At 35.2% G+C, this 27,997-nt stretch overlaps 1 long non-coding RNA gene and 2 pseudogenes across 1 annotated transcript; 1 reads left to right on the top strand and 2 right to left on the bottom strand.

The window, feature by feature from the left end:
- Positions 1–6,250: 6,250 nt before the first annotated feature.
- On the top strand, positions 6,251–7,630 carry LOC136201184 (uncharacterized). Its single transcript, XR_010673717.1, has 5 exons — positions 6,251–6,505; positions 6,593–6,659; positions 7,041–7,118; positions 7,208–7,361; positions 7,530–7,630. It is a non-coding gene; the product is annotated as an uncharacterized lncRNA (long non-coding RNA).
- Positions 7,631–11,491: 3,861 nt separating this feature from the next.
- Positions 11,492–16,426, bottom strand: LOC136200530 (metal-nicotianamine transporter YSL3-like; annotated as a pseudogene).
- LOC136201099 (uncharacterized) lies at positions 14,097–15,064 on the bottom strand (annotated as a pseudogene).
- Positions 16,427–27,997: the final 11,571 nt, after the last annotated feature.

Below are 27,997 nucleotides of genomic sequence, written 5' to 3'. Positions count from 1 at the left end.
GATGCTTTCCTAGCAGAGGCACTGACATGCCGGGAGACACTAAGTTGGATAAAAAGCAATAATTGGAAAAATATTCGGGTGGAATTTGACTCGCATATTCTGGAGCTAATAATAGGAGACTGCTACTTTCTAATTCATTTTATTGTTAACTGTTCAATTTCTTATGTTAAAAGATCCGTGAATCTTACTGCTCATGTCATTGCAAGGGCAGTAGAATCTTTGTCTGATCATGTAGTATGGACACATACTCCGCCTATTTTTGCTTGTAATACCCTTGAGGCTCATTGTTAATAAATACCATTCTTTATTAAAAAAAAATAAGTGAATTTCCATGTTCATTTTCCAAGTGTTTATTATAAATATAGTTATATTATTCATTCAACTCTACAATGAGGCTAAATAAGTTGGTATTTCAGGCATAAAATGGGTTGAAATTTTAATTTTAAACTTAATTATTAAAGAGACTTTTATATTTTATTTCGTCTGGGATCCATAAACTTTGGGGACCGGCCTTTCTTTATGAAACTTTTATTTAAATAAAATATAAAGTTAAGTGATTTTTTAACAAAATTAAACATTAGTGTCAATTTACTTTTATTAAAGGGAGGTCTATTCATGACAATGTTTTGATCGCATTTGAACTTATTCATAGCATTAATAGTAACGTTGCTAAGAAAGTAGGTAATGTGGATTAAAAGTTTATATGAGTAAAGCATACGATAGGGCGGATTGGAATTATCTAAGAGAATCGATGTTGAAGTTGGGTTTTGCAGATAAATGGGTAAAATTTGATAATGCATTGTGTATCTTCTGTGAAATATATGGTTAGAATAAATTATCAGTTGGTTGGTCCTATTTTCCCAAAAAGAGGACTTCGCCAAGGTGATCCACTATCACCATACTTATTTCTGTTTTGTGTTGAAGGGTTAACGTCATTATTGAGTACATCTGAGAATATGCGGTTATTGCATGGTTGCTGAGTTAAGTGAGGGGTGCTAGTGATTTCACAGTTGCTCTTTGCTGATAATGCATTTTTTATTTTGCCAGGCTACAATTTCTGAAATTAGAATGTTAAAACAATTACTCAGATCATAGGAATTAGCTTCGGGGCAAGCTATAAATTTTCAAAAATATGGAATCATGTTTAGTAGAAATGTAGCAAAAGACCTGGCTATAGGAATTTCTAGCATTCTGGGTATTACTAGTCCGTTGAATATGGGAAGATATCTAGGTCTGCCATCGTTGGTAGGCAGAACGAAACGTGCAATCTTTGCAGACTTCAGAGACATGTTATGGCAACGGCTACAATGTTGGAGAGGGAAAGGAATATCAAAAGCTGGTAAAGCTACACTTATTCGAGCAGCTGGTCAAGCCATCCCAATTTATTTCATAAGTGTATTCGTGCTTCCTATATTGACGGCTGAGGAATTACAATGAGTGTTGAATTCGTTTTGGTGGGGTAATAAAAAGTCAAGAGAGAGAGGACTAAATTGGATGGCATAGGAAAAAATATGTGCGCCAAAATTGATGGGAGGACTGAGTTTCCGAAATTTCATAGCCTTTAATCTTGCTATGTTGGAAAAACAGGGATGACAGTTATTTACCAATCTATCTTCGCTTGTTAGTAAAGTTTTCAAAGCTAAATATTATCTTATGAAGAAATTTTCGTGCATAAAGATATTACGGAAATTCATAAACTGTCTGTTGGTACTTTGAGTAGTGAGTATCGGTTAATATGACAATTTCATTCTTCAGGACGACACACAGAGAAAATCACTTATCAACTGGCTACAAAGTTGGAAACAGGAGAGATATTTGATGTTCAGGGAGCATGGAAAAAATTATGGTATGCTGAAATTCCACACAAGGTCTGGTACTTTGGCTGGCAACTAGCACACAATTGTCTCCCCACGCGTGCAAATCTTCAATTTCACGGATTACATGTATGTAGTGATTGTGTGATATGTAACGAACCGTGGGAGGATGGATTGTTGAAACACCTTTCCACAAGATTTTGATTTGACAAAATTAATTAAGTGAAAGTAAATACTCTACAACACACTAAGTTTAAATGCTTTGGCTTATTGTTACTAATGTGTTTGTTCAATGTTGGGTTTATAATTTATCATAACATATAAAGATCATAAGGCTCAAGCCCTATATGGAAGTCAAGGCCCAAGTCAAACAAACCCAAGAACACTCAGCCCGCGTGTCTTCAAAACGTTGCCATTGAAGTAATGAGACGCATGCTGAGTAAAGAAGGATCGAGAATATCCACGTAGACAACTTCGGTATGAAGCTGCTGAGCTGTCTCGACAAAACGTATAAGACAGCTGATGACCATAAGACAGCTTCCAGACAAAGTATTTCCTCCTTAAGTAAAAACCAGAAGACACAGCAAGCTGTCTGGTTGACATTACCCAAAATGGAGGAACATACTGTCACACTGACCGAAGAACAGAAGACGCTGGAATCTGATTGGCTAAAGAGAACTGCTGGCAGACTCAGTGAAAACGACTTGTAGCCGTTTCCCTCCAACGGTTATTTCAAAATTCGAAATAACCAGAAGCTCTCATAGCTCTCTATAAATAGAGCATTCAGAATCCACATTCGATAGAGAACTTTGAGCAAAAAGCCGTTACGCTGACCAAACGTATACAAAAGTTCTCCATCAGAAGCAAAGCAAAATTCTTACACTACAAAGTCTATTCATTTGTGTAAAAGTCTAGAGTGATTGTTTTTCAATCATCTAAGGTGTTCTAGCAATTGTTGTTTAGGACAAAATCTTTATCATTTCTAGAAGTAGAAATGAGAGGCTGAGTACTCGGTTTTAAGTACTCAGCGGAGAGATTAGGATTGAGTAGAAGTATAGAGGAATGTACTCTTGTCATACTCAATTGCTGATATTGTAAAAGGTTTGAGGCTCTACCTTTAAAGAGCTCAGTAGAGGATTTGAAATCTCGGAAGTGTTCCGGGGACAGGACGTAGGCTTAGAAGAAGCCAAACCTGGATAAATCTGCTGAGTGAAGTATTTCTAAACCTTAACTCCTTATTTACACTGCTTGCTTAAAACAAACTAAAACTGACCAAGTAAAAGAGGTCAAGCTGAGTTGTGCGCTACCAACGAGAAGGTTCAGGAATAGACTCTAAGTGCTATTTTCTGACCTAAGCAACGAAGCTGTCTTAGTCACTAGTTGACTAAGCCAGTGTCTTGCTGAGTGCTAAGCGCCGCTGTTAGATAAACTTTTCTTAAAGAAAAGAAATTTGCCCAAATTATTTTAAAAAGGTAAAATAGTTCCTAACCCCCCCTTGGAACTATATTTGCAACCTTACAAGGGACCAACATGGATGACATCTTTTTATTGAATGTGCAGGAGCTATAAACGTGTGGCAAAAGGTGGGACTTCTGGATCATATTAATGCTGAGGCAGCGGTGGCTGAGAACTTAACAACATGGTTTCATAATATAATTAGAGTAGCCCCGGAACAAATTGTTAAAATATTCTTGATGCACCTATAGAGCTTATGGCAAGCTAGAAATACCCGTCTTTGGAAGTATGAGATTCACACAACAGATCAGATTGTGACTCAAGCTTGTACTGTACTTAATGATTGGTCAGAAGCTAATGCCTTGAGGAATCAGACTGGTATAGGGGAACAGCAGATTGGAAATACAGTAGTAGGAAATATTTCATTTGCTGGTTGCACGGCTTGACACCCGCCTTCGGAAGAACTTCTCTCGTGTTGTGTTGATGTCGCATGTTTTAACGATGATGGTTGTGCAGGGATGGAAGCATCAGTACGGGATGCAAATGCGCAGTTTGTAATAGGGAGATGTGCGGGTCTATTATGTTGCCTGACAACAAGATAATGTGAGGCCGAAGCTCTATTATAGGCTATGCAATGGCTAGAAGTTGGTGGAATAAGGAATGTGGTCTTTGAATCTGATACTAAACAAGTGATTGGTGCTATAAATTCTACATCTGTTGATGATTTTGAATTTGGGGATAGAATTATTCAAATACGATCGATTCTCACATCAAATGACTCTTACTTAGTCAAATGGATACGTCGGCAAGCGAATGGGATGACATATGTGTTAGCACAGTCTTCTCGTTTATCCACTTGTCCTTTTGTTTTTAGTTTATACCAAGTTTTGTTTCTGTTTCATTGTTACAATTTTGCCAAGATTTGGCTCATTAATTTATCGTTATCTTTGATTAAAAAAATAGTATGGGAACCGGTTTTCAAGTTTAATTAATAGGCCTCATAAAATATCGGGACGGACCCTGTTTTCATATGGAACTTTTATAAATAAATGACAAAGTTAAATGGCTTTCTTTAGCCAATTTGGAAATTTAATAATCATCGAAAACAATTAGTGGCCATAAATATAATTCATTTAACATATTTATTATTCATGTTGTATTTATATCATATATAATATAAATGTGCTCATGTCATCTTTCGAGAAGTATAAATTTTATTAATTATCCTACGAATTTATATGTTGGTTTAACTAATATTAATGGTTTGTTTGGTTCAGCTGTTAGCTAATAGCTGTTGCGGTTGCTGTTAGCTATTTGCTGTTACAGTAAGCTGTAAGTTGTTTGTTATTAGCTGTTTAATTACTAGTGTTTGGTAAAATTATATTGAACTGTTGCTGTTCGGATTTAAAATGTCTAAAATGGACATGTTTTAAATTAATCAACGGTGAAATTATAAAAGGAAAAAATGTGAAAAAATGTCCATTACGTTTACAACTAGGAATAATTTTACACTGGTGCAATTTTACCCATAGCGCTGACAACTAAAAACAATTTTACCCCTAACATTGGCAAGTTGGGTCGATTTCAGATATTATTAGAAAATATAGATGTTTTATTTCTTATTATACACCAATTGCACATACCAGTGGTTCTAAAAAAGAGATTTCATATTATTTTATGATTTGATAATAAAATTGAAAATTAATATTTATAAATTCGATGAAATATTGGATTTTTTTTGTCCAACTCGTACAAAAGACAATATATTTTTATTTTCTTAAAAAAAATCCACGTCTAATCATATGTGTGTGATCTGTTACTAACAATGACAAAATCGTCCACAAAATTAGGAGTATGATTGCACCATTTTAGACGTTAAGGGTAAAATTGCTTCTAGCTCTAAATGTTGGGGGTATTTTTGCAGCTTATCCTATTATAAAATAAAAAATGTGTTACATAAATTAATAAAATACTCTATATAAAAAATAAAAAAATTTATTGAATGAAACAAAACCTTATTTTTCCGGTAATTATGTTGTAGAAATATAAATAATGTTACATAATAAACATATTTTGTGGAAATAAGAAGGATAATTCTGTCAATAACAACTAACTACAAACAACTGTTTATGAAAAGTTCCAAATATGAGTTTTTCAGGAAACGCTCTAAAATGCTTCATTTTCCAGAGAAAATGCTAAACGTTGCGGTTATATAAACATAACCAAACGCTACATTTACTGCAGTTTGGAGTGAAACGCTAAACGCTCATCTGAAAAGCTGAAACAAACACACTCTAAATCGTACAAACATCAATTACATTTAAAATATGTATAATGCTATTAACACAATTCAGGTTAAAAATTATAGGGCTTTTTACATTAACATCATAATTGACTGTTGATTTACAACTAAATTATATTATTATACTTAATTCTTAATATGTCATTATTTTCTATATAATAAATAAAATATAGTTTTTTTTTGATAGAAAATAAAATATAGTTATAAAAATTATAAACTCCAATAAATTCTAAACTCTAGACAATATAATATAGCCCTAATTTACAAACTCCAATCCTTAAAAATAATGAATCTATTAGTTTGACATAATTTAAAATTATGATTTGGCATATTTGTAGATAGTTTTTCAAAAGGGAATGAGTATGTAAATTTTCAAAATTATAATCCCAGCCCAACTAAATTTTCGTTGAAGGGTAAAATTAATAAGTTGGGAGTAAATTACAATAAGTTTTGAGGTTATTGAATACAATTTGATAATAATTTTTGAGTTATTGAATGTAATTAGATAAGAATAAAGAGTAACTGAATGCAATTAAATAAAAATAAAAGCTTATTTAAAACTTTTAAGAGTTTAGGGGTAGGTGAAATTTGAGAGCAAGGGGCAAGAAACGTGTGAAGGCTATATAACTGCACTTATTACAGCTTTCAAAACATTGCCTCCTCCTCCTCCTCCTCTTCTATGTGTTGTTAGGGTTTTCCTTATCCAGAAAGTGGCTCAACAGATCTTCCAATTAAATCAGCATCCAGCCATGCTATCAGAATCTCAGATTTGACTGCTAGTGCTCCGTAAACGTCCGATGAAGGGAAATGGACTATGAGGGAAGAATCAACCTTAAATCTGTAGAAACCCTTTCCGGAGAAAGAAGGGATGAACATTATCTGCAAAAATCTGCAAAAATCTTATTAGCACAACAGAGTTATGTTTGTTTTACAGGTGAATTGGGAAATTGCAATTTTTTTTTATGTTTTTGTTGCTAATAACCCATATGGATTTTGATTCCCTGATGATTTATTTTTGCAGGAACCAACTGCTATACTTAGAAGCTATTGTGCTTAACCAATCCAGTTACAAATGGCAATTCTTTCTTGTAAATCTTTGGACTTTTGCTTTGTTGAAATTTATGTTTTAATTGGAATTCTGAAAATCTGAATTACTCCTAACCTTTGTTGTTGGATCTGTGTGATTATCCAATACTTATTGGATAAAGTTTGAATGGAAATATGGTCCTAATGAGTTTTGCAGCTGCTCTAACTTATTATGTGTTTTACAGATATTTGATGTATTGTTAAATGTGTTTGTTTTACATAACCTGCATATTACATCCAATGGTTGTAAATGTTGCTGTGCATTAGACATTGATATGAATTCAATATCTCATACAAAATGCATCGTTGTAAATGTGGCTGTGCTTTAGACATTGATATCTCCAATCTGAAAACTTGTTGTGTTGTGGATTGTGAGCGATTAGGGTTTACCTTCCACAAAAAGCGGCTCAAGAGATCTCGCAGGCAACAAATCAAATCAAATAGAAATCAACATCCAAGAGGTAATAAGAATCATTATTTTATAGATAGCTAGGGTTGTTAAGAATAGAAAAGAAACACAAAAATCTCAAAAAACCTTAAATATGTGCAGGTAAAATAATGGTGAAGAAACATGAGAAAACCTTAACTATGCCAAGATGTGAGTACATCAACAAAGATCTTTCAGGCTTTCTCAAATCAATGATTGCAGAATGTTGCCGGCGAAAACAATCTCTTCTAACACTGATGATGATATGAGTCTGCAAGTAAGTTTATGTTTAAATTCCTAATTTCTTCTTTAAATATGCATTATTTAAAGACAATCTTTCTAGAGAACTTGTGTTATTTAGATGCATTTTTGGTTGATTGATCCTACAGAAACATGGTGGTGTTGTTAGTGTACCTAAAAAATAATATTGATTTTTTTTTTCCAGAGAATGGATTCAGAGGAAACGTTTGCTCCTGGGTAGATTTCTCTATCATTTTGGGCAAAAGAACACCTCCATGAGTAATTTTTACATTAGCAGCAGCAGCAGAAGAGTACTTAATATGAAGGAACGAGCAACATAAAGAGATTATGTTGACAGCACTGCTTTGGAAAAAGAGGCAGAATCAAAATGGAAGTTAAATGGCCATGTGGCTGTGGCTCGAAGAAAATGGCTATAAAAACATTATTATGAACCTTGTCACCCTATGGGATATTTTGCTCAATGCCATTGCAGATGAGGCTGTTTTATGTCTGAAATGTCTTGATGCAAACAAAGTTAGAAATGTCAGCAGAAATCCCTCTCACTACTAGGATAGTGGAGAAAGAAGCTTCTTTACAAATGTTCCGCCTTAATAAGTTTTCAGCTATCATTGGAATCAAGAATTTACTTATTTCTGTGTGTTCTAGGATTTTCAATGACATATTGCAACATGTTCTAGGATCATCAAGCTCAAGCCAAGCACTAGTAATTCCCGGTTTTCCTCATCTAGTGTTCGGGAGTGTGAGCATTCTTCTAAGAGCAGTGGATTTTGACTTCCGTGCATGTTGATTATGGGGCTGGTATCCTTGCAAAATAGTGTCTGAAGATAACTAGACTATGTTCCTGACGTTTTCAAGAGGTTTTCCAGTGAAGAAGGAGGAAGTTACAGCTCTTTTTACTGAGTTAATTGGTGTGGGTGTTGTTGATGTTAAGATGCAACAAAAAATTCGAGAAAATGAACAGCTATTGTTTGGAAAAATGATTTTGGATTCTAAATGATTCTAGATTGTTAAAGGGATTATGTTGACTGCACTGCTTTGGTAAAAGAGGCAGAATCAAAATGGAAGGTAAAGAGAAACCCCAAATTCAATGGATTCAATGGACTGCTTTGGAAAAAGAGGCAGAATCAAATGGAAGGTAAAAAGAAAAAACACCAATCACAATGGATTCACTGGATTGGGAATGTAAGAATGAACAACATCCTTGCTGGACGAATAAAGGTATAAATTATTCCATTCCTAAAAAAAAAACTGATCAATTTTCATGGTGTTTCTAAATCCTGATGCTCAGTACGTCGTGATGTTTCACTGTGTAATTGGATGCTCTCTAATCTTAAAAACAATAGATCTTGTGTTTGGAACATTATCTTTCCTGTTAGGTTATTTGGGAATGGAGAAATAATTCCATTGAACATCTTAATCAATTTCCGTTGTTTCCAAGTAAAGAGAGTACATTTGTAAATTAGAAGATTATATATATGCTATGTTTCTAAAAAAAGTATAGCTAGATAACGGACAAGAAACTGAAATGGAAATTAAACCTGGAATCGATGCACTTTTGTGAATTAGAAGATTATATGTGTTATGTTTCTCGTTGTGACACCTAGAAACGTTATTATATGTTCCTAATGAGTTTTGGAGCTACTCTAGCTTATTATATGTGTTTACAAATGATTTATCATTCTTAATTATTGTACTCGTGATTTCAATATAGGTATTGTTAAATTGTTAGATGTGTTTCTTTTATATAAGCTATTTGATGTGTTCTATAATGATATGATTATATGAAACCGTAGGTTTGTTATTCTAATTTTTTTTAATAGATGTTTCTATCAGTGTTACTTTGGCATGATAAGTTTTGTGATAAAAAACCAACATTTTGTTTGTTATTTGCTATGATGAAACTATGGTTGTGATGCTCGACAGGTAAGTTGATCTGTATTGTATATTTCTCTCAAAATTATAATTTGATGTTTGCATGTAATGATCAGCTGTTAGTGTTTTGCTTCAATTTAGTTCCTACTTTTATGCTGATTGATTCAACTTGTTATGTTATGAAATTTTTATGCTTGTCTTTGATCTATATGTAACAGCCAATAACCCAGCAAGGGGAATATAAAATATTTGAGATTGATGTTGCTTATGAGATATGTGGATATGTTAGGACACCCATTTGTTTTCTTATAATTAAAATTGTAATCTACTTTTTTATCTTGCATTCAGATAGTGTTGATGGAGGCAACAATCGACATTCAGATTCAAATTCGAGCATGTGGTCATTCAACTTTTATGAGGGGGGATTCACTAAGTGAAGACGGTGATTGTTTTGATTGGTTGATGGGGCAAGCATACATTTTTGTGTTTTGAAGTTACACATTGGTAATCTGTTGCTATTTTTACTCAACTGATGTTGTTATAAATTAGTAAAATCGGAGGCAGCAACACACGGAACAAGTTTAACAAGTTTTTGTAACCTTTCAACAGCAAAATCATGTTCTAAGAACAGACAGAACAAGCATGGTTGCTGAACAAAATACTAATATAGGTTATAATAAAATGAAATTAATATCAAATTCTTTACTAGAGATATAAACACTTATTTACCAAATTCTTTACTAATAAATTGAAATTTCATCAAACATAATGTAATTATAGCTAAATGGATGAAAAACACCCAAAGAGAATGGGATTACCTCCAGAAATTATTCTTAACTTTCTCCAAAGCCTGACTTTTCAAAGTTTCAATTCTTCTCTTTTCATTTCATCGATTAAAACTTTTTGCAATTATTAATGCTACCAAACAGAGCTATCTTCATGAAAAGAAAAAAAATTAGCATTAATAAAAATAACATTCAAAACCCTAATCCACAAAAAAAAAACAAATAGAAACCTTCACCCCATAAGCTAATCGAAGAAGGAGGCTGTATAAAATAGAGAGGGTTTAGGTCGGAGGTCTGAAAAAAGAGGGTTCAGATTCAAGAAGAAGAGTTGGGAGGGATTAACTTTATGGCTTAGGTTAGGGAAGATGCGTTCGAAAACAGGAGCAGAGGAAAGGCGGGGGCCTTTGGTCGGCATATGAACGCCGCTCATGAGGCGCCTTAGGACTTAGGTCGGAAGAAAAAACGAGGAGAGAAGAGAGAAGAGAGAAGTTGAGGGAAGTAAAACACAGAGGAGAGAGATACGTAGAGAGAGTCTAGGGGTTTTACTTACTTTTAATTCAATTTAATTTTTTTTCTTTTTAATATATTTTTTTTTGGATTTTCCTGTCTTGCCACTGAGACTTGGTCGTTGGGTGAAATTTGCAGTAGGTGCAGTGGGCGCCAATTTTACCGCCTTCTGCAGCGACTGAGCAAAACTATGGGCGACGAAAATAGTCGGTATTTAGCTACCAATTTGTATCTGGTCGCTAAAAACAGTAGCTAACAAGCTATTTTCTTGTAGTGGGCGATGATTGCTCAAAGATTTTTTTCTAAAAAAGATGGACGCAGCAATGGAGATTCAGATGCTCCATCATCTGGTTGCTGCAAGAAGAATGGTGGTCATCCAGCTTTAATGTCCAATCACTACAAGAAAACAGCTAGTTAGCTACCGCAGCTTTGGTAGCTGATGCGGTAGCTAAACACGTTTACTGACTGAATTTAGCTGGATACCGACCAAATGCATTCAGTCGGTAAAGGCTTAGTCGCTAGCAAATGCCGACCATTTTCTGAAGATAGTCGCAGACAATAGGGACTACGATTATGGTCGCTAATCAGTCGCAATATTAACGACTATATTTTGCGACCAAATACAGTCGCTAATAAGCAAAACTGACATGTAGGCGTATTATTTACCGACGAATTTGTGACAGAATTCTGTCGGTAACAGGCAAGATGGAAGCATAAACAGATTGGTCTACGACGAATCTCTGACGGGCATTCTGTTGTAATTTAGTTATTTGTAATTAAATCTTTTATATATAATTGTAATTCCAATTAGGATAATAAATTAACCACAATACACAATATTCATGAAAGCTAAAAATATAGATAGAAATAATTAATATTTCAAGTTTAAATATGTCAAAATATATAAGGTAGCTCACAAAATACCATAATCTAGATTAACCATATTAGGTCAAAAATCTATATGATAAACTACATAGTTAACCTACAAAGTTGCAAAGTATGCACCTACAAGGAATGGCACGACCATTGCCATTGGAAGAGGGATCCATTTGCCAATACGCTTAGGGGTCAGGTCTCTCAACAAGTTTGCTGCTATAGCAAACCCGAAATATCCAACACAAAGCTGCAGACAATGCTGTGGAATAGCAGAGAATGCATGAGGAGCTTTATATTGCCCGTCAGGATTGCCTACATCAAAAGCTTTGTAGAAGAGAAAGAACTAAGAGGAGCTACGACACAACCAATTACAGGCCCAATCGCCTCGCTAACAAGCATTATTTACATGGAGTAACAACTTACAAGTTTTGTGTCTGCCGTTCTTGGCTGCTGCACTTATGTTACAGGCAGTGAAATAAAGTATCTTGAAAATTTTGTAGAGGTCATCTCCTAGGATCAGAGCAATAGAAACAAAAACTTTGTAACCATTTAAACTCTTCATACTGCTTGGTTTTGAAGTAGCAGAGTACGAATCTCCTTTAAGGTCGTCTATCTGCGGCCACATGACTCCCAAGAAATCATAACACCAAGAAGCAAAGACAAATTCACAGTATGGGAACAGATCATTCCAGCTCCCACATAAGTCATGCTATAATCAAAGTAAAATATGCAGAGTTCATTTTCATTCATCAATTAAAATGCAAAATTAACACAAGACAAAAGTTACAATGTTTTAATAAAGTACAAGCGGGCTAACGAGTTTCTCCACGCTTTCAATCCGGATGTTGAGAATTGAAAAAATCCACACGCTTCTCCACTAGAATAGAACCATTGAAAGAATGCCCAAATGAAGCTTATTGAGAAAAACTTCATGAACCCTTGAACCTGCTTCTTTGTAACAAGAGATGATGTGTTAATACATATGTTTGACCCTTAATTTGTATTGAATACCTAGCCATCTTGTCTCCTTTGGGAGTGTGGAAACCATTGATGAGAACTGCAGTAGCTGTTCCGCTTGGATAACTTAATTTGTAGTCTATTATCATAATCTGGTAAAGATAAACAATTACAAATCAATACAATACAATCATGGAATCTTAGTCTATGTTGCACAAATGATTTATTATCTAAATATTTTCATATCTAATTAGCAAGTATAAGACGAAAAAGACTTGCAGTTAACATAAATAATGAGACTTTCCCCAACCAAACCAAACCAAACAGACTAAAAACAGGTATTTCAAGCTGTTACCAGATTCAACTTTTGGCTGAAAAATTGAACAAAAACCATTTAGTGAAGTACAAGAGTATGACACTACCATTTAGTGAAGTACAAGAGTATGACAAGAGTATGACATAATTGACACTAAATGTCGAAGAATATCAACTAAGGCATTCAAGGTCACATATACTGTCAAAGTAGAATAAGTTCAGACAAAGGAGGACAATCCATTAGAGTGATCCAGCTTTTAACCGGAACAAAATAAGAATTGAGGTGCATGGTCAGAAACTCCCATTCCCAAGAAGTACCAACAATAAAGAAAGGAAATGCAACAACAAAAATTGCATAATATTAGAAGAACCATATTACAATCTTATGTATAAGCATGAATGATTTTTCATCGATATGAGATCCGATGATTTATAGATGAATTCATTAGGCATCCACTTGTTCATTTGGAGAACCAAGAAATTTTGGCTTCTTCTTCTTTAGGGGGGTCCTACCCTGTCTTCTTCCTTTCTTTATTTCTATGTTTTCCCAAACAACAGCTAAACAACCAACTAGCAGGAATCAAACAACCAACTAGCAGGAATCAAATCAGAGGCTGACGAAAAGAAAGAGAAAGAAGCCCCAAACTGAAATCATGTAAGCTATTACAGCAGAGAATAAGGAGAAAGACGCTCAGATTGAAAAATAGAGTTTGTCCAAGCAAGTTAAATCGCATATCAATTTAAGTAAGTTCACATGGTCAAGAGATCACTTTAATTAAGTTTAGATATTAATAGGCCACTTTAAGCAAGTACAAGACACTAATAATTCACTTTAAGCAAACTTAAGTACCCAATTGAATTATTTGGCCAAGTACAAGGGTATGTACTAGTAGGAAATATATCAAAACTGAACATTGTGATAGAGTCCACATATAGCTTTGATACTCAAAACATCAAAGTTGATCAAAGGAAACAAGCAAAAGGAAGGAAGCATGAAGGTTTCTCAAAATAAAAGGATACTGAAATTGTAATTCTCCATCAAGTATTACAAAAGTTACATGAGGATCAAAGAATTGATGAGCAATTTGAAAAAAGAAACAAGCAAAGAAATCTTATTTAACATAGCCAAATAAATACGTATACTCAATGAAATGTGATAAGTAACCAATGAAATTTAAGAGGTAAGGTACTCATCTAGTAAATTATCATGTTATTAGCAAAAACGGCTATGTAAATAAGAATGAGCATATGAAATAATATTTAGCAAGAACTATAATACACATCTTTCTAATATCAAAACTATATTTGTTTAGCATGCCCAAGAACCAATTAAGTGAATATCAGAGCCTGCCTAAATCTAATTAAGTGACATAACAAGGGTAAATTTCATGAATGGTGTACAACCTTTACCACATTTCACACTTTGGTGTACATCCTTCAATTTGTCTCACTAATATGTACGAACTTATAAGTGACCTCCCACTATGGTGTATGACAAGTAAAAATGACCGGTCAACCCAAAGTCAACGCACCAACTCATCCATTTTTACTTTATTCATTTATAAAATGGGACCCACATATATTGTAATTACAAAAATACCCTCTTTCTAAATAATAAAAAACACTATGTTCCCATCTTTTCATCTCTCTCCATCTTTCCTATTTTTTTTTCCAGGAAATGCTTCTTCCTTCTCCATTTCCTTTTCTCTAACTCCTCTCTCTACCTTATTTCTTCATTTAATGCTCTTCTTCATTTCCTTATACTGACTTTCGAATAATCTCTTCAGAAGGAAGCTCCAGCGTGGTCTTGCCCAACCTTCATCTCTGCATAAATCAATATCCCCCATTAACAATCAGCTTTACTCAGTAACCAGTACTTACCTAAAAGAGTTGAACCCTATGCTAACAGATTTTGTAAATTATATATAGCCTAATCAATAGAACTATTAAATTCACACCTATATATGCTCCAATCAATTTGATTTATAAAACTGCTCCTGGAAATTTTGAATTAGTTTGGTTTATGGGTAATGGATTCTCGGATTTGTTTTTTATTTAGAAAATTAATAGTAGACAATACTGGCAATTTAACAAGCAGGTGATATGCATTATAAGACAATAAACAACAAAGGAGAAAGAGAAAAGGTGCGTTGAAAATGATAATACGAAAACCGCCGCGGTCCGTGCGCTTAGCTTGAACGATATTCGAAGATATGAATTCAGAGGCTTCGCGTGCTTCTTTCAGGAGCCTTTGGATCTCAGTCTCAGAGGAGACATGGCGATTTTCCTTCAATTTTTTCCTAACCTATACGGCTGGCGCTTTCAACATCAATGTGTCACCAGCGAATGAATTCCGAGTTGCTCGTATCAGAGCTCTGTACGAGATTAACGTTTCTCCTCTCATCATTTCTGATCTCCCTCTCAGCCACAGCACAAAGTCTACCTAATTTTAACTCGGATAAGTTTTTAAATTGTGATTTGATTATAGCTCTTTTAGATTTGGGATTTAGCAAAATTAAATGAAGAAATAAGGTAGAGAGAGGAGTTAGAGAGAGAATGAAATGAAGAAGAAAGAAGCATTTGCAGAAAAAAAAGATTGAGAAAGAAATGAAAATAGGGAGACATAGTGTTTTTTATTTAGGAAGAGGATATTTTTGTAATTGTATTATATGTAGGTCTCATTTTATAAATGAATAAACTAAATATTGATGAGTTGGCGCGTTGACTTTGGTTTGACCGGTTACTTTTACCGGCCATACACCACAGTGGGAGGTCACCAATAAGTTCGTACATATTAGTGAGACAAATTAAATGTTGTACACCAAAGTGTGAAATTGGGTAAAAGTTGTAGACCATTCATGAAATTTACCCGACATAACAACAAATAGATTGCAGTACTATAACAAACAAAAGCATAACTTAACTTACCATTTTCTAGTTGATGGATGTGGGCCAACAAGGATTCATTTGAATTCAAACTTGCACCTATATCATATGAAAATAAAAGGCTATTACACATTAATTAAGATAGTTTAAGCAACAGAATCCACACATACTAACATATGAATCAATAACATAATCCCTAATCACAGGGCGAGAATACTAACATATTGAGAAAAAGCAATAACAGAATCCTTAATCACACTAAGAGCATAAAAAACCAACATGATGTCATTTTCCAAAGCTGCTCCTTTACTTCCTAATCCACATTTAAATACCAGTATCCACCTTATTGGAGGTCACAAGCTAGAAAGTTTGTAAACGGATAAATCTAGAAAATCCCAATAAAAATTCAAAACCCATCACACATATAACAACAAAACCTAAACGCAAGAAAACAAAATCAATAGTAAATAACTTAATTAGGTAATTTCGAACTTCCAGAAAAGAAGAATCTGAGCCAGTGACCAGCAGAACGAGGACGTCTCCTTTCTATCATGCATCTCTGATCTCCTCCTTTACCTGTCGATTCGTTTTGTTACTTCCTTCCTCCCCTTAATTTTCTTTATTTAATTATTCAGAGTTGCAATTTAGGGGTATTCGGTGGGCTATCTGCACTTTTGGCCAATTAAAAAAAATTAGGGCAATAAAAAAAAAGTGAGATGAAGATGGGGGCTCAGCCATCTTGAAAAGAGAGAAGGATGAGAGTTTTACCTGCATTCAAGCAAAATAGATTGATGGAGGAAGAACCATTGTCGCAGCATCTAGGGTTTCGGCCTAGAGTAGAGGAAAGAACAGAGAGAGAGAGAGAGATCGAAAGCCAAGTGTGGAGAGTACTGAAAAGAAAAAACAACTAGGGCCCTTTGGTATTTTTTTTTATTTTTAACGTTTAATTTTTATTTTTATTATTTTACTTGTAATTTTTAATATATTTTTGGGACAGACACGTGTTTCTAAAGAAAACGACAGTGTAAAATAGGCGGCAATTTTCCCGCCTAGTTTTTTTTACTACCGCAAGTAGTCTCAGCGATAAGCTTGATTGTATTTATTCCCTACTTAGCGACCGAAGTTTAGTTGGTCGCTAAATTTGGTCGCTAAGTCCATGTTTTCTTGTAGTGAATCACTATGTGACTTGACAAGAGTGATGGCTTTGACAAGTTGTTGTGGCAAGCATATGTTTCTGCTAATAAAATTTTTGCACATAGGGTTACGAAGGTTATTAATCTTGAAGATGCTTTTGTATGGGTTTATGACCATCACTCTATGGTCCTCCTTACATTTTTGAGGAAGTATTCCTACCGAGTTGAGCTTGGTTTCTTCATAAGTAGTTCATTTTCCTCGTCGAAAATTTATCAAACTCTACAAGTTAGAGACGAGATTATGTAAGCTTTGCTCAATGCTTTGATATAATTAGTGGAATGGTTTTTGTGTTTTAAAGTTGGAGTTTGATGCAATGAAACTAATTTTGTTCTAAATTAGTAAATGAATATGTTGTTCTAGACATGTGAACCCACTAATGTTCAATTTCCAATTCCAAATGATTATTTGGAGTTTCTCATATTTGGAGTTTGCCCTCGAATTCCATTATTAGCCAACTAAGAGTAGTTTAAGCTTCCCTATAACTTAGTCGCCAGATTAAAGAAAATTAGGGATAAGATATGTTTTTTTCCTGCCACTAGCTCCACTCTTTCTTAACTCTAGATTTCCACGGGTTTGACTCAATCAAACTGTTCTTCTAGAAACAATGGGATAGTGACAGCACCAAAGAAATCTTATTTTTAGATTTAGTTTCAGACAAATCAATCTAGTTAATCTTATAATTAATAAATTTTAATAACTTTTTTAATTGCAATATCCTTTCAAAAACCGAGCACAAACATAGTATGCATATCATGTGATTTTATTTTGTTTAATCTATTATTTTTCTCAATTAAGTACTTATAAGCCTAACTCCTTCCAAAGTCGTTGAAAAAAATAATGATTTTGTCCTTATCTTATAAAACAAGTTAATTTTGTCCATTCATAAATTTTTTGTGATTTTTATTTTCATAATAGAAAATTTGATTTAATTTTATCATTTTCAAAATAATTTCGAATAAAACGTGTCCACAGAATTTATTAGAAAATGATAAAATTGAACCAATATTTTACGGCAAGGATAAAAATTAAGTCATTTTATAAAATGAGAGGGAGAATCCCAATAACCTGAAGATTAAAAATGAGGTTTTCCTGAAAATAAATTTGATCCAAATTAAAATTATATATGACTCGACAACACCACATGCAATCGATACTATCCCGATTAGGTTAATACGAGATTGATATGAAATTTTTTGGGTTGGACTACGGTTTAATCATTTTGACACTAATTCGAAATTGACACCACATGATCACAATACAAACTCAATAATTGCAACATGTGATATTTATGTTGTAAGTTTTTGTACATTTTTTTATTGGGATAAGGGTCAAATTTGACCATAACGCTTCAATCAAAGTGCATATTTAGCCCCTAATGTATGAAGTAATGTAAATTAAATCCTCATTTTTTTCAAGCAAGACCAATTTTAGCCAAGCGCGGTTGAATATTTAAAAAGATTGGTCTACTGTTATTTAATTGTCACATCGTATCTTCCAAATAAGTTTGTCAATAAATCGAAGCAGTTTCATATATTTTTTAATTGTTATTTATAACTATATTAATAACACTGTAATATTTTACACAATTTGATAAAAAAAAGTTGTGATTAATTTATATGTAGCAGATTTAGTTTTTAGCATTTTAGCAGAATTTTTACAATGTTTTTTAGTAATAAACTAATAACGTAAAGTGGTAGTAAATTACTAATAAAACATGTTTTTTTTTCTAATTTTTGAGAACGTAGGACTAAAATTGATCTTACTTGGAAATATTATACTTAAATTTGCACCATTTTGTACGTTAAGGTTAAATCAACACTACACTTAAAAATATTAAGGTTAAATTAAAGACTAATATTTGGCCCAAACTCTTGCAGTGAGAGACACCCTGTGTCACATTTAAAAAAAATAAAAATAAATTATAGGTAAATACTTATGAACTTTTAAAAATTTAGAGAACAATTGAAGTTTTGAGGCTTTAGAATTTAATTATATAAAGATAGAAGTTATTAAATGCAATTGGACAAAAATAGGAGGTTATTAAAGATAATTAGACAAAAATAGAGGGTGTAATTTAAAACTTTAAAACTTGTAGGTGAGGTTTGAGAGTAAGGGATGACATCACCTATATAACTGGACTTACACCTTTGTTCTTCTCAATCGCCGAATAGCAATTAGGGTTACCCAATGTTCATAGATATCTCCTCTTTGAGATCTGAATAGCAGATAGCCCTTATATCAATTATGGACACGGTTAGGATTAGGGTTTATCTTCTCCAGAAAGTTGCGTAATCAAATCTATAGAAATCAATGGTTAGAATTAGGGTTTATCTTCTCTATCAAGTTGGCATTCAACAATTCTTTTAGGATCCGATCTCTAAGTGCTCGTTAGTCGGGTAAATTTCCAATGAGAATCAAGCTTAATTCGGTAGAAACCCTTCCTCAAGAAAGAAGGGAGGAGCATCAAGTGATGGTTATGAACCCTACAAAATCATCTTGCGGATTAATAACCTCCATAACTTTATCTGCTAAAATATTCACTACAACAAATCATCACTTGCGCCACGAATCATGCCACGAGGATTCCAAATTCATGGCGTATTTCCATTTAGCCACGGAAAAAACAGATTCCACCATATACTTAGGATCTCCTGATATATTTATGCCACGAGTAATTTTTTTGTTGTGGTAAAACATACACTTATGCCACGAATTTCGCCACTGTAATATTTTTTTCGTGGCTAAATATATGTACGCCTCGAGAAACAATTACACGTGGCATATAATTACTTGTACCACGACTATTTATTTTATGGAAACTAAAATTAATTTCACTTTATTTTATTAATAGTAAGAAAACAATTTAATTTACTCTATCTTTTCAGTGAAATGCATATTTGAGTTCTGATCAATTCATTTTTTATTGATTAAATCCTTAATCTTTCAAATAGATTCAATAAGCCTTTAATCAATTAGTTTTTATCATATTTTAAAGGGATAAAGTATCAATTTAGGCTCCACGTACAAAATAACATTAATATAGACATAACGTTTAAAAAAGGTATCAATTTAGGCTCCGATGACGGATTGGACACGTTATTCCTATTACTCCGTTAAGTTTTGATTTATCCCTCCACGTACAATTGATAAAACTCAACGGAGTAATATCAATCACGTGTCTCGTTCCGTTATCGAGGTCTAAATTGGTACATTTTTCAAACGTCAAGCCTATATTAATGCTATTTTGTACGTGGAGCCTAAATTGATAATTCCCTAAAACCAATAGACCTATTTTAATATCTTATCCCTATTTTTAAATGAAGATATTAAGTCATTGACTATTTATTTTTGATTATATTGAAAATCAAACATGGACTTAATGTGTTAAAAAATAATTTATCAAAGGTTTAGTATATCCATTGAAGGGTTAATGTATCTATTAACATTATTAATTGATTATCAAAAAAAATTAAATTGATAAGGGTTTAAATATGTAATTATTTTTTTTTAGATTGGCGGGAGCAAAGTAATGTGATTTGCGCCAAAATTTCAATGCATAGATTAACCCTTTCCCAATCATTAGGTCTAAACAAACAATGTCATACAAATCCTCTGTGCCAAATCCATACAATGTCTCCCTAGATTCTTTCATTCCATAAATCTTCCCTAATTTCTTTCCTGCGGGATCTCCAATTTTATCGTTCTTTATCACTGTTACCTCTGATTTTACACTACCCAAAATCGGAGAGAAGTATCACGCCACTGTTTGAGGAGGTTTAGAGCTGCTAAAAAACATTATTGCTGCTGTGGAAAATTGTATCTTCATCGCTGGTGTTGGTAAGAGTTATTTTAAAATATATTTTTTTTGTTTTAAGTTAATTTATGAACTGGTTATGCATACGAAGCATTATAGATTTTGTGGGTATGTGTTTGTGTATCATGTTTGTTATGCTAATTTGGTGGGTATGTGTTCTTGTATCATGGGCTGAGAAATTCTTGTTCTGAATTTATAATTCTAAATAAGGTCGTACTCTATGAAGTTAAAAATACAAGAATGTCGCTCAGTTGCCGGTTCTCCGTACATCCCATTCTTGTTCTTGACTTTCAGGTCCATTCGACTTACAAAAAGACTCAAAACCCTATATGTTGATCATTAACTTGGACTGGGTATTGAATATATATCCTTTGTTGATACTTCTTGTTTACTGTGACTCTGTCTATATGCAATTTGTCTATATGCAATTAATTGCTTTGTCTGATGTAAAGGTGGACTAGATTGATAGAGCACAGGGCAGAACCTGGATAGTAATAATTAGTACATAAGATTAAGTGTAAATTTGGCTCTTAAAGTTGGTAGTATATTTGGTTTAGTCCAAATCAAAGTTTATGTATCAATTCAATTTCGAAATTGACAATATTTGATAAATTAGCACAAATACAATCAATTTCAACACATACAGATTTGTCGAATTTGGGCTAATTTGTCCAATATTTCCAACTTCAGGGCTCAGTTAATAACTAAAAATTTGATATGAACTAAACTGAACCTCTGTGCCAATTTTTGGGGCCAAATTGACCCTTAATTCAAAAATGGACACTAATTTTTGTTTTAATTCATCTTCATAACTAATCATGAGACTGTTCATGAGTAACTAATGTTTAACAGTTATCATTCATCTTTTTTCATCATTTTTTTAATTTTCACATATTATCCAAGGAATTAATAAATGATTTTAAATTTTTTAACAGTTGCTACTTCTTTTAATGGCTTAAAAATGACTATGCATAGAGGAAAGACAAACTCAAATCAGCCATTTACAGAGTATGAACAAAAGAGGTTTATGGTAATTCAAGCCAACAAGAGTAGACTGAAATCCTTGGGCTTAAAACGTATTGCTTCCTCGTTGACAAGTTTAGTGGAAAGTACACAGGAGAAGAAAAGAAAAGGAAGAAGCAAAGCTACTAAAGAAGATGATGAGTATGTTCCCGATGATGGTCTTGTGGAAGGGGAATGTGAAAAAGAAGGCCAACTTGCATTTTCAAAAAAGCTATTTACATAAAATTGTAATTGGTAATTTATATATGGATGTCACTTGTTATATATTTCAAAATTTGTTTCAGGCTAAGAAATTTTTTTTGAAAGCAGCGCATACAAAAGGTAATTTCATTCCACCAATGTCACTGGCCAAAGTTCTTAGAATGAACAAGAAACAACATGATGATGTAGTGGGAAATAAAGAATTGGATGCGGTACAAAAAGGTCAATCTTTTTACTTTATTTAACTTACTTCAATTTTATATAATTTTGGGATGCAAGTAAAAGCTATTTTGGAATGCAGCCTTTAGTAGACAACAACAGACATATAAAGATCAAGACGACAAGAAAATATTGTTGGTCCCTTGTAAGGTTGCAAGTATAGTTCCAAGGGGGGGTTATGAACTATTTAAATTTTTTTTCGCAATTAGGACAAACTTCTTTTTCTAAGGAAAAAGATTTTAACAGCGGCGCTGAGTAAACAGCAAGATACTGGCTTAGTCAACAGGTGACTAGGTCAGTTTCTTAGCTTGAGTCAGGAGATAGCACTTGGAGTCTATTCCTGAGCTCAGACGTTTAACGCGCACAACTCAATTTGACCTCTTTAGTTGGTCAGTTTTGATTATTTAAAGCAAGCAATATAAATAAGGAGTTAAGGTAAGAAATACTTCACTCAGCAGATTTATCCAGGTTCGGCTTCTTCTAAGCCTACGTCCTTTCCCTGGAACACGTTCTGAGATTTCAAATCCTCTACTGAGCTCTTTAAAGGTAGAGCCTCAAACCCTTTACAATATCAGCAATTGAGTATGACAAGAGTACCTTCCTCTATACTTCTACTCAATCCTAATCTCTCGCTGAGTACTTAAAACCGAGTACTCAGCCTCTCCTTTCTATCTCTAGAAATGATAAGTGTTTTGTCCTAATACAGAGATGTGCTAAGACACTTTAGACGATTTACAATCACTCTAGACTTTTACACAGATATGAGAAATGTAGTGTAAGAATTTTCTTTGCTTCTTGCTTGCAGAACTTGTGTAGAAATTTGGTCAGCGTAACTGCTTGATCAAGTTCTGTATCTTGTGAAGCTTGTGATGGCACTATTTATAGAGACGTCTGGGTCATCGGTCATTTCGAATTTCGAAATAACCATTGGAGGGAAACGGCTATGTGTCGTTGTCATCCTAACTTGTACAGAGCTCTCGGCCAATCACAATCGTGTATCTTCTGTCCTCGGTCAGCTCAGCAGATGGTCTCTCCTTTTATGGTAAAGTCAACTGGACAGCATACTGTGTCGTCTGAACTTTGCTAAAAGAGGAAACACTTTGTCTGGAAGTTTTCCTTTGCCAGCTGCTGTCTTGTACGCTTTGTCGAGACTACTCAGCAGCTTCATCTTGAAGTTGTTCCCGAAGGTCTTCTAGATCCTTCCGATTGCTGAGTTGCGTTTTGAACAAAAACGGCAACGTCTTGACATACGCAGGTCGAGTGTACTGAGTTGTTTGACTTGGGCCTTGGCTTCCGTAATGGGCTTGGGCCTTTCGATTCTTATGTCTTATAATATTTTAACTCAACATTGAACAAACACATTAGTAGAATTAAATCAAAGCATTTAAACTTAGTGTGTTTAGAATATGTATATATATTATACTTAAACAATTTTGTCAAATCAAAATTATGTGGAAAGGTGTTTCAACAAACTCCCCCATTTTGATGTTGGCAAAACTATTCAGCAAGGAACTCAGTATGAGCTCCCCCATGATAGTTGACCTAATATACTTTAGCAAACTCCCCCGTAAGGGTTGAGCTACTGACTTAGTTTTACTTAAAACATTTAAGGATTTAAATGAGTAAGTCTAAGGTCAGTTTTTAGGTATAGGTCAGCTATATCACATATTCTATTTACTCAGTGGTAAGCGGAAGGTTTAAACATATAGAGCGCGTGCTGAGTAATTTGTTCAATGAGTTCTTATCAGAATATTTCATAAGTATATAGGTTCATGTCAAACATGTTATCAGCATATCATTTAGTCAATATTACAAGTTTTAAACATAGCTGATTTAATTGAAGATACATAATGACTCAGTACTTAAAAGCATATATCATAACTCAGGATTTGAATAAGAAAAGTAAGTATGATATATAGATAGAAGTCAGCAGTTACACAGCAAAAGAAATAAACATAGCACATAGATTACAAATGTTAAGACCTAGCCTATCTATTTCTTTCTCTTGCCCTGTGACTGACTTCTCTCGTACTGACGTTGCTCATGCTGAGCTCTAGCAGCTTGCGCTTTCTCCCCCGTTTTGTCAACTTCAGGGAGCTTGAACGCATCGGTTAAGACAGCACGAGAAAGTTCTTGTGAAAGCTCTTTTAGTTTGTCAGCACTTTCATTTACGCCATCAAAGATGGCAACTCCATCAGCTGATACTTCGACTGGTACGCGAAGATCAGCAGCACTGAGCATATTTACACTAAAAGCTTGAGCTTTTGCTTGCCAGATGAGAGCTTCAGAGAGGCCAGAAAAGACTTGGTGGAAAGTTTTCAAGAGAGCTGAGTCATAATGATGACGCTGGATATTATTATGATGGATGTTATTGAAGGATTGTTGTGCGAGAGATCGCAACTCATTCTGCTTCAACGCGTCAGTATCCATCTCTTGTTTGTTGAGGTTAAGTAGCCTGATGGCCTCACCGATTTGCTCGACTGAGCACTGACTATAGGACACCATTTGCTCATTTGTCTTAAGTTGCTCAGTATGAAGCTGAGCAAAAAGCATCTTGAGTTCTGAGGAAGTGGCGTAGTCAGTGTTCACAGCAGACAACTTCTGAACTTGCTGATGGAGAGAGTTCAGATGTTGAATTGTTGACAGCTGTATCTCTGCCAACTTGGCAAGTGAATCCTGCTTAGCTTGCTGGGCTTGGCATGACAAGACGACATTCAGCAGATCCTTGAGTCCCTTGACTTCGTTGAGAAGTAGAGTGACTTGGGAGAGCTGAGTTGTCTCAGGAATTAAAGATCCAGTAGCAGGCGAAATGGAATGTTGAAGATCGTGGATGAGTGCTTGCACTGAGTCAATGAGCTTTTTCCCGGACTCAGTGGCATCCCGATGTACATCAGTATGACCAGAAGAAGGTGGAGTGAAAGGAGTACCCTGGTCAGTGACTGGATGAGTTGGCTCAATCTGCACTTGAGTTGAAGGAATTGTTGATTGATCAGCTGAGAGGTTGTTGATGGAAGACATAACCCGAACACTGTCTGTGCTGACAGCAGGAAAATGGGGAGTCAGCACTATGCTTGAGGAGACAGCATGGACAGTGGTTGGTTCAACCTGACTTGTTGAAGTGGTTGAAGTGTTATGGTCGGCATGTTCCTGTTGAGAAGAAACAGAGGCTTGTTTTTCCAACGGCATTGTAGTAGAGGAAGTTGATGGCCGTTTGAAAAACTTTAGTTGAACAGTAGAAGGGTCATTTGTTGTCTTAGAGAGGACAAATTCAGGAATAGATGGTGATTGCACAGGAAGTTCACTGACCATCACTTCACTGGCCTTAACCAGCTTTCGCCTTTTACGTGGTGGAGTGGTATGATGAGCAGGTTCTTTTGAGTGAGTAAGAGTAGGTTCCTTTTCCTCAGTATGGGTCTGGTCAGCTTGATCAACTTGCTCAACTTGCTCAACTCCAGCAGCTAACTCGGTGTCAGTTTGCACATTTCCACCAGCTAACCCAGTGTTAGCATCCTCAGCTTCAATTTCGCTGGCAGTTTCTTCTGAATCTTCAGCGCCATCCTGACCGCTGGTTTCTTCTTCTTCCTCTTCCTCCTCAGAACTATCTCCGTCAAGTTCTTCCTCAACTTGGGAGATGAAGTGGTCATCTAACTGGACCTCAGTTTCCGTAGCATCAGTACCTTGGCATTGAATGAAATGAGAATCACCCGGTACAATAAAGTCGGTCGGTATAACGTCCAGAGGTGCCAGTGTTGAAGTCTTTTGCTTCTTCTGAGGTAGTTCAGCAGCTTCCTCAGTTCCAGGCTCATCTTGCCTGGTTCTCTTTTCAGCTGACTTTCCAGCTGACCTCTGCCTCTTTGCAGGAGACTCAACATTTGGTGACTCAGTAGATTTTCTCTTGCGAGAAGCTGGAGCCTTAGTTCTTCTCCATTTCTTAGGCTCAGCAACAGTTTCCTCAGTTTGGCCAGCTTGGCCAGCAGCAGTAGCAGCAGCTGCTTTTCCTTTCTTCAAGGGCTGCCCAAATTTCAGTGCCCTCAGCGAGGCAGCTGTGATCTCAGTTCCTTTGAAGGATTCCTCGCCTTCGAGATCAATCTTGTGGTCAAGAAGAATTCGAGTTATGAGTGACCCAAGCCTCAGCGTACCCGTGCTGCATAGGAACCCAGCAACTAAGAAGACCGACATGTTGATGGGGGTGTACGTCAGCATGTGCCATATGAAGCACTGTTCAAAGTTTGTTGCTGATGTAGTGCAGTTGATCTTTGGGTAGATAAAATAGCTCAGTAGGTAGTGAGCCATCTTCTGGTGCTGACCCATTGAAGAAGCTGAGACTTCTCCTGAGTAACCATCAGGCTTGCAGAAGGTATGGACATAGTTGGTTTTCTCCTGATCACCTGACTTCCTCAGCCTTACTCCCTCAGTCTTGAGCTGGAGGAGATTTCCTATGTACAGAGGGTTGATGAAGATGGTTTTTCCTCTTACCTCGGTGCATAGGTAGTCAGCATTGTCATTAGCGACCTTGAGGTTGTGGTAAAACTCCCTCACTAGGTCAGGATAGGTTTCATCCCGAACTGAGAACAACCCAGTCCATTCGTTCTTGGAAATCCATTCAGCAAATGGTTGTTCATGTTGTACGAAATTCTCAGAGACCCATCTGGAGGGCTCAACCTTCCACTCGCGGACATTTTCGAAGACCTTGGAGTAGGTCCTGATCTTAACAGCTTTCCCTTGGCCAGAGCTTTGGCCAGTTTTACCCTTGCTCGGTGTAGAAGGGTTTTGTGAAGGTTCATCGGAGCTGGACTTTTGGTGGCCGGCACCGGAGACATTGTAGGATATCTTAGTCATAGTTCGAAGATGGGAAAGGTTTTAGAAAGATTTAAGAGAGAGAGAGAGTATTCTTTGCCTTAGAATGATTAAGCGTAAAGAGTAAAGGATGGGGAAATACCCATAATTTATAGACGAAATGAACGGTGTGGATCTTAATCGAATCCATGTGTCAGTTTTGCCTTGGGATCATGTACCGACAACGATCCTGGCATTTATGACACATTACGGCGAATACGTCATCCTAGGCTATACGCGTGGTTTGCATTTATGCTAACAGATTAATCACTCAGTATTTAGAATGTCAAGCGTTTGATATTCTGAGTGGTCAGTGCAGTATTTAAGGATGATTTTAAGTTCAAGTTCTAAACTAATTTACTCAGCGTGCAAGTTTACTCAGTATTGTATATTCAGTCAGTTTCGATGAGTTACTCAGCAAACAATAAATCATTCAGCATGTAATTCACTCAGCATTCATATTCATTTAGCACAGGAATTTACTGAAGAGGATTAAACATACCAATTGCTTCTCTCAGTATGCTGAACTGCTCACGGGCGAGTGGCTTCGTGAAGATATCCGCAAGCTGTTCGTCCGTTGGGACAAAGGTCAGCTTGATCTCACCCTTGAGTACATGGTCTCTAATGAAGTGATGTCTGATGCTGACATGCTTCATTCTGCTGTGTTGAATTGGGTTCTAGGAAAGATCAATTGCACTTTTGTTGTCACATTTGACTTCAATTGTTTTCGTTTGAACACCATAATCTTCAAGTTGTTGTTTGATCCATAGGACTTGAGCAACACAATGACCAGCAGCAATGTACTCAGCTTCAGTGGTGGACAAGGCTACTGACGCCTGCTTTTTGCTGAACCAGGATACAAGACAGCTTCCTAAGAAGTGGCATCCTCTAGAGGTGCTTTTTCGTTCCAGCTTATCTCGTCCATAGTCAGCGTCAGTGTACCCGATGAGTGTAAAATCATGAGTATTTGGATACCACAAACCTGCGTTCACTGAGCTTTGCAAATATCTAAGGATTCTTTTTACAGCAATGTAATGAGATTCCTTAGGGTTAGATTGATATCTAGCACAGTAGCATACTGAAAACTGAATGTTCGGTCTACTGGCTGTTAAGTAAAGTAGAGAGCCTATCATACCTCGATATAACTTGATGTCTACTGACTTACCA

This window comes from Euphorbia lathyris, chromosome 7 (assembly GCF_963576675.1).
Source record: "Euphorbia lathyris chromosome 7, ddEupLath1.1, whole genome shotgun sequence".
In the NCBI taxonomy this organism is placed as follows: Eukaryota; Viridiplantae; Streptophyta; class Magnoliopsida; order Malpighiales; family Euphorbiaceae; genus Euphorbia; species Euphorbia lathyris.
The sequence above is the reverse complement of the archived record's forward strand: the minus strand, read 5'-3'. Positions and strand labels throughout refer to the sequence as shown.